General features: G+C 45.2%; 1 protein-coding gene across 1 annotated transcript in view; it reads left to right on the top strand.

Annotated features, from left to right (window-relative positions):
- Window positions 1-2155: 2155 nt before the first annotated feature.
- The window catches only part of GNB1 (G protein subunit beta 1), a 58280-nt gene continuing 53190 nt past the window's right edge, over window positions 2156-7245 (top strand). The window contains exon 1 of the mRNA XM_021708585.1: window positions 2156-2210. The gene's annotated coding sequence lies outside the window, so the exon portion shown is untranslated. The remainder of the gene's footprint in view (window positions 2211-7245) is intronic.

Raw genomic sequence — 7245 nt, 5'->3', positions numbered from 1 at the left:
GAAAAAATACGGCAGAGGAAGTGTATTAAGAGCTCATAATTGATCATTTTTCATGTAATAAATGACAAATCCAGAGGTCTGTAAACCTCAGAGGACTCTAACACCATAAATACAAACAAAAAACCCCAAACACCTAGGTACTTCATAGTCAAACTGCTGAACAAACCAAAGATAAAGTTTGAATGTAACCAGAGGGGAAAAAAACATTTCATATAGAAGGGGAAAGAATCACAGCAAACTTTTCTGTTCGGAACTATAAAAGCAAGAAGATAGTGGAGTAACATCTTAAAAGGACTGAAAGAACAGTACAGTTCCTTCAAACCAGAACTCTATACCCAGTGGAAATATTTTTCCAGAATAAAGACTTTTTCAGACAAAAACTTCAGAGTTCATTGCCAATAGATCTGCCATGTGAGATGCAGGAAGTTCTTCAGGCAGAAGAAGTATGATGTCTGCACTGCACTGTAGCTCTCATATGGCTAGCTGTGTGGTTTAGGGGTACCATTCCCCAGGAAGACTGCTCTCATTTCCGATGTCAGCTGTAAGTTTGGGGCATTCCACTTGCACTCTGACCAACTGGCTATAAATTTGGGGAGGGGTTCCTGTGGTGCCTCCTCAAGTTTGATAATTTTCTACAACAACTCACAGAGCTCGGGAGAGCACTATACCTAAAATGACAGTTTTATCATAAAGTATATAAATCACACCAGTCAAATGAGACACATGGGGCGTGCTGAGGGGGATGAGGGGTCTCAGATAAGAGCGACCATGCCTTTTGTGGATGGAGTCATTTCCCTGACAAATTGACATTTTCACTAGCCAGGAAATCCCCAAGCCTTGGTGTTGACAGTTACTATCAGGATTTTATCACATGGGTGTGATTAGATGCAGCTCCCATGAGAATGACTCTGACCCAGTCCTCTAACTGCTGGCAGCCTTCCTGCCAGTCAGCCTTCATCCTGACTTGTCACCTCTTAGCACAAACTGGGGCTCACAGACAGCAAAGATGGGCCTCCCAACCCAGAAGTTCCTAGAATCTTTGAAGTTTCCTCAAAGGAAGTAGGCACAGAGACCAGATAGATACCTCAAAAAATGTAGAAGTATAGCCAGGCACAGTGGCTCAAGCCTGTAATCCCAGCACTTTAGGAGGCCGAGGTGACTTGGTGAGACCTCATTTCTACATTAATCAAAAAATTAGCCAGATGTGGTGGTGCGTGCCTGCAGTTCCAGCTACTTGGAAGACTGAGGCAGAAGGATCGCCTGAGCCCAGCAGGCTGAGGCTGCGGTGGCAGTGAGCATGCCACTGCACTCCAACTCAAAAAAAAATGTAGAAATGCTAGACAACTGTGATGGCGAGGGTGGGAGGGAACAGCATGCAGTTGGCCCGTGAACAGCACTGGGGTGAGGGCACTGACTCCTGCGCAGCCAAAACTGCGCTACTGACTGGAAGCCTTACCGATAACATAAATGGTGTTTTGTGTTACGTGTATTATGTATTGTCGTCTCACAGTGAAGTGAGCTAAAGAGAAGAAAATGCTATTAAGAAAGTTATAAAGAAAATAAAATCTATTTCCTTTTTATTAAGTGGAGTGGGTCTTCACTGTCACCTCCATGCTGACTAGACCGAGGAGGACAGGGACGGCACGCTCTGGGGAACTTTGTGGAAATCCATAATGGTTTCTGACTTCCACCCTTTCATGCTTCTAAGTGTTTTTATGCAGTATGGGGCCTTCTTTCACCATGTGCTTTAGTTTTAGGGCCTGTGTAGTCAGACAAGTCAAAAGCAGTCCTGAGTAACGGAAACCCTTCTGCCAAGTTGTGTGGTGTCGGGATGTGTTCTGGCACTGCTGCTTCTATGGCTTCCTCCTCCTCCTCATCTGGCATTCCTTCGGAAGCACTCCTCTCCATGAAGTCATCTTTTGGTAATTCCTCTGGTGTGGTGTCTGTTAGTCTTTGAGTTTTTCCACAATCTGTGTCTTTTTTTTTTTTTTGAGTTGGAGTCTTACTCTGTCACCCAGAGCGGAGTGCAGTGGCCGCTCCTGGCCACTGCAGCCTCGACCTGCTGGGCTCCAGCGATCCTTCCGCCTCAGCCTTCTGAGTAGCCAGAACTACAGGTGCGCGCTACCACACCCGGCTAATTTTTTTTTTATTTATTGTGGAGATGAGGTCTCACCAAGTTGCCCAGGCGGGTCTCAAACCCGTGGGCTCAGGCAAACTACTCACCTCAGCCTCCGAAAGTGCGGGATTACAGACTGAGCCACTGAGCCCGGCCAAGGTCTGTGTCTTGTAACCCTTCTTGCACCACCTTTTTTGCCATATGCACAATCTGTTTCATTATTTCCTTGATGGGTTCTGTCATAAATCTTATGCATTCATACACAACACCTTCACAGTTTTCCCCAGCAGAAATTTGTTTCAGAGTTGATGGCTTTCATGGCTTTCTCTATAACAATGCCCTCTTCAGTGGTGTGATCCTTCCAGACTTTCATGATACACCATCAAGGTCCTCTTCCATAGTATTGATAATTATTTCCATAGAAAACCTTTTGTGATGAGTCATACAGGTTTTTACACGAGAGGCTGATCTAGAAACATTGTGTTAGGGGCAAGTTGACCACTTTGACATCCTGGACATTGAACTCATGGGGTTATGGATGACTGGGGGCATTGTCTAATATCAGACTAATTTTAGCACCAGGTGTTGTGTGATGTGCGCCTGTAGTTCCAGCTACTTGGAAGACTGAGGCAGAAGGATCACCTAAGCCCAGCAGGCTGAGGCTGTGGTAGATGGAATTGTGCCATTGCACTCCAGCCTGGGCTACAGAGTGAGACTTTAAAAAAAAAATTTTTTTTTAAAAGACAGTCTGTTATTGCAAAGTACTTCCTGACTTTAAGAACACTGCAGCCGGCTACTCGGAAGGCTGAGGAGGAAGGATCTCTGGAGCCCAGCAGGCCGAGGCTGCGGTGGCCGGAAGCGGCCACTGCACTCCAGTCTGGGCGATGGAGTGAGACTCCAACTCAAAAAAAAAAAGAACACTGCAGCAATGGAGCCAATCCAGAAGAATTTTCATCATCTGCATCCTATACAATTGAGCTGGCGGCTGGTGTTTCTCTTTTCCCTTCAAGGCTCAGGGCTTAGCAGCTTTATAGGCGAAGGTAGCCTTGATCATAAACCTGACTGCGGGTGTGGATGGAAATGAGGGTTAGCCTGTTCCTTCCTACCTTAAATTCCGGTGCGTCTCCTTCTTACCAATAAACGTCCTTCGTGGCTTTTTTTTTTTTCTTTGCAGAATGGGGTATTTTCATCTGTTAAAGACCTGTCAGGAAGATTTTCTTTGTCTTCAACAGTTTTCTTAATGGTGTCTGGAAAGTCTGCTGCCTCTGGGTTGGCAAAAGCTGCTTCTTCTGTCGTCTTGAGATGTTTTAAGTCAAACCTACTCTAAAATCATCAAGCCATCCTTTGCTGGCATTAAGTTCTCCAGCTTAGATCCTTTACCTTCCTTTTGCTTTAAGCTTTCATAAAATGACTTTGCTTTTTTCTCAGATCATATTAGAACCTTCAGGTTGTATGCCTTTCTTTTTTTATTGAGTTGGAGTCTCACTCCATTGCCCAGACTGGAGTGAAGTGGCCGCTCCCGGCCACCGCAGCATCGACTTGCTGGGCTCCGGTGATCCTTCCGCCTCAGCCTTCTAAGTAGCTGGAATTACAGGCGCGTGCTACCACACCCGGCCAATTTTTTTTTTTATTTGTTGTAGAGATGAGGTCTTGCCAAGTTGCCCAGGCGGGTCTCGAACCCACGGGCTCAGGCAATTCACTCACCTCAGCCTCCCAAGGCGCAGGATTACAGGCTGAACCACCGAACCCGGCTGGTATGCCTTTCTTATAGTAATCCTGCCCACATGTAAAAGCTGCATTTTAAATATGAGGCAAAATCATATTTTGCAAAAAATGCAAGATGCAAGACTTTTTGTGCATGCTGGCTTAGCTGCAGTGATGGCTTTGCACTTTTCCTTATTTTTTTAAACTGTGATACTCACACTGGATTAATTTATGTTGAAATGATGCAACCACAGCTACAGACCTCAATCTACAGTATCCAGCAGTTCAACCTTTTCTTGTAATGTCATACTTTTCCTCTGCTTCTTGGGAGCTCTTCCACCATCACTGATGGCAGTTTGTTGGGTATTACACAGGGTTTATGGTTTGCACTAAAAATGATGAAAAATACGCAAGCACCCAAGAGATCACTTTTCAGTGCAAAATGCAATTTACTAGAGAGATGAGCTGTTTGGCGATGAGTATCATGTGATGTGTGGTTTGTTTTTTTTGTTTGTTTGTTTTTTTTGAGTTAGAGTCTCACTCGGTCGCCCAGACTGGAGTGCAGTGACCGCTTCCGGCCACCGCAGACTCGCCTGCTGGGCTCTGGCAATCCTTCCGCATCAGCTTTCCGAGTAGCCGGAATTACAGGCATGTGTTACCACGCCCAGCTAATTTTTTGATTTATTGTAGAGATGAGGTCTCGCTGCCCAGGTGGGTCTCGAACCCGCGGGCTCACCTCAGCCTCCCAAAGGCGCAGGATTACAGGCTGAGCCACCGAGCCCGGCCACGTGGTGTTTTAAGTGGAAAAACTCAGAGCACTTGAGCTCACTGCAGTAGCCGCAGGGGGGGGCACTGAAGTTATTACAGTGCTGCAGTGTATACTGTAGTTAAATTCTATGCAGTTGTGACTTCATGCAGCATCTTCATTTCATGTTGGTTTACATTTCTCTTGACAGCCTGTGGCCTCATGGTATGGTCTGTGTGTGGACATTTTGATAATTTTTAACTTTCTGTAATAGATTTGTATGTGACCTAAAACTCTTAATTTTGTTTGATGTTTCTAGGCTACAGAGCTCAAGTATTAATTATAATTTTTTTTTGAAATTGTTGAAACTTTCCAGAAAGTTTCCCTATATATTTATTGGAAAGTACTACGTATAAGTGCATTTGTGCAGTTCAAACCCATGTTGTTCAGGGGTCACCTGTATTTTAAGATTATTAAACTAACATGTGAGATGCTATAATTTTATTTGAAGGTAGACGGTATTAAGTTAAAAACTTTAAGACTATTAAGGCTGTTTTGTAAACCCTAGAGCATCCACTAGAAGATTCTTATAAAGAGATACAGGTATAAGCCAGCAGTGGAGATAGGTACAATCATAAAATGTTATCAGTCTAAAGAAGGCAGGAAAAATGAAACCAACACATAGGACAGATGGAAAACAGCATTTGATGATGGTTTTAAATGCAACTATATTAGTGATTTCACTGATGGGTGTAAATATCCCACTTAAAGGAAGAGATTGTTAAATTGTATTAACAATAGCAAGAGTCAAGTGTATGATGTCTAGTTAAGGTCACGGATGCAAAAAAATCTATGTAAGTATTAGTTTCTTTTACCTTATATTACCATAAAATATACACAAATCTATTGCAGAAAGTTAAAAATTATCAAAATGTCCACACACAGACCACATATGAGGCCACGGGCTGTCAAGAGAAATGTAAACCAACATGAAGATGAAAAATCATTTTTTTTTTTTGAGTTGGAGTCTCTCTCCGTTGCCCAGGCTGGAGTGCAGTGACATACTCACGGCTACCCCAGTGTTGACCTGCTGGGCTCCGGTGATCCTTCCACCTCAGCCTTCCAGCCTTCCAAGTAGCCAGAGCTACAGGTGTGTGCCACCACACCCGGCTAAGTTTTTGATTTATTGTAGAGACAAGGTCTCACCATGTTGCCCTCTGGTCTTAAACTTGTGGACTCAGGCAGTCCTCTCGCCTTGGCCTCCCAAAGTGCTGGGATTACAGGCTTGAGCCACTGCGCCTGCCCTACAACATAATTCTTTTTTTTTTTTTTGAGTTGGAGTCTCACTCTGTCTCCCAGACAGGAGTGCAGTGGCCGCTCCCGGCCATCGCAACCTCCACCTGCTGAGCTCCGGTGATCCTTCCGCCTCAGCCTTCCGAGTAGCCGGAATTACAGGCATGCGCTATCATGCCCGGCTGATTTTTTGATTTATTGTAGAGATGAGGTCTCGCTGCCCAGGCGGGTCTCGAACCCGTGGGCTCAGGGCATCCACTCACCTCAGCTTCCCAAAGGCGCGGGATTACAGGCTGAGCCACCGAGCCCGGCTTATAATTCTTAAATATAAAGCTATGGCTTAGAAATAAGAAGATGGAAATGGATATATCACCCATGTACTAATCAAATGAAGCTGAAGAGGCTGTTTATCAGACAAAGTAGGCTTCAGAAGAAGGGTGATTATCAGGGCTTAAAGTGCCGTTGCTGCCGGGTGTAGTGGCTTAAGCCTGTGATCCCAGTACTTTGGAAAGCCAGGGTGAGAAGATTGCCTGAGACTAGGGGTTTGAGACCAGCCTGGGCAACTTGGTGAGGCCCCTTCTACAATAAAGCAAAAAAATTAGCCGGGCGTGGTGGCTCGTGCCTATAGTTCCAGTAGGTACTTGGGAGGCTGAGGCGGAAGGATCACCTGAGCCCAGCAGGTCGAGGCTGTGGTGGCCATGAACATGCCGCTGCACTCTTAATCTGGGTGACAGAGTGAGACTCCAACTCAAAAAAAAAATCAGTACCATGGCATGGTGAAGACACAGCAGTCCTAAGTGGGCATATGCCCCAGTGGAGCTGCCAAATGCATAAAACAAAAAATGGATTGAACTAAAACAGGAAAGAGATAAGCCCACGGTTATCACTCAGTCATCAGTAGAGTAACTAGACAGATAACTTATAGAATGTAGAAGACCCAGGTCATACTGCCACCCAACTGGACCTGACTGACTTGTGTAGAACTACCCAGATGTGTTATTTTCAAATGTTGATGGGCCATTCACCAAGAAAGACTGTAGGCTGAGACATAAGTCTCAACCAATTTAAAAGAATAAAGAGCAATGCTCTCTGCAGTATAATTAAACTTGAAATCAATAACAGTGCTCTCTGGGAAAAGGCTCTGACATTTAGAAATTTAAAATCTCGAGCCGGGCTTGGTGGCTCAGCCTGTAATCCCGCACCTTGGGAGGCTGAGGTGAGTGGATTGCCTGAGCCCGCGGGTTTGATACCCACCTGGGCAATTTGGTGAGACCTCATCTCTACAATAAATCAAAAAAGCTGGGTGTGGTAGCGCGCACCTGTAGTTCCAGCCACTCGGAAGGCTGAGGTGGAAGGATTGCCGGAGCCCAGCAGGTCGAGGCTGCGG

This window comes from Carlito syrichta, unplaced genomic scaffold (assembly GCF_000164805.1).
Source record: "Carlito syrichta isolate Samal-C Ts95f unplaced genomic scaffold, Tarsius_syrichta-2.0.1 Scaffold142976, whole genome shotgun sequence".
In the NCBI taxonomy this organism is placed as follows: domain Eukaryota; kingdom Metazoa; phylum Chordata; class Mammalia; order Primates; family Tarsiidae; genus Carlito; species Carlito syrichta.
The sequence above is the reverse complement of the archived record's forward strand: the minus strand, read 5'-3'. Positions and strand labels throughout refer to the sequence as shown.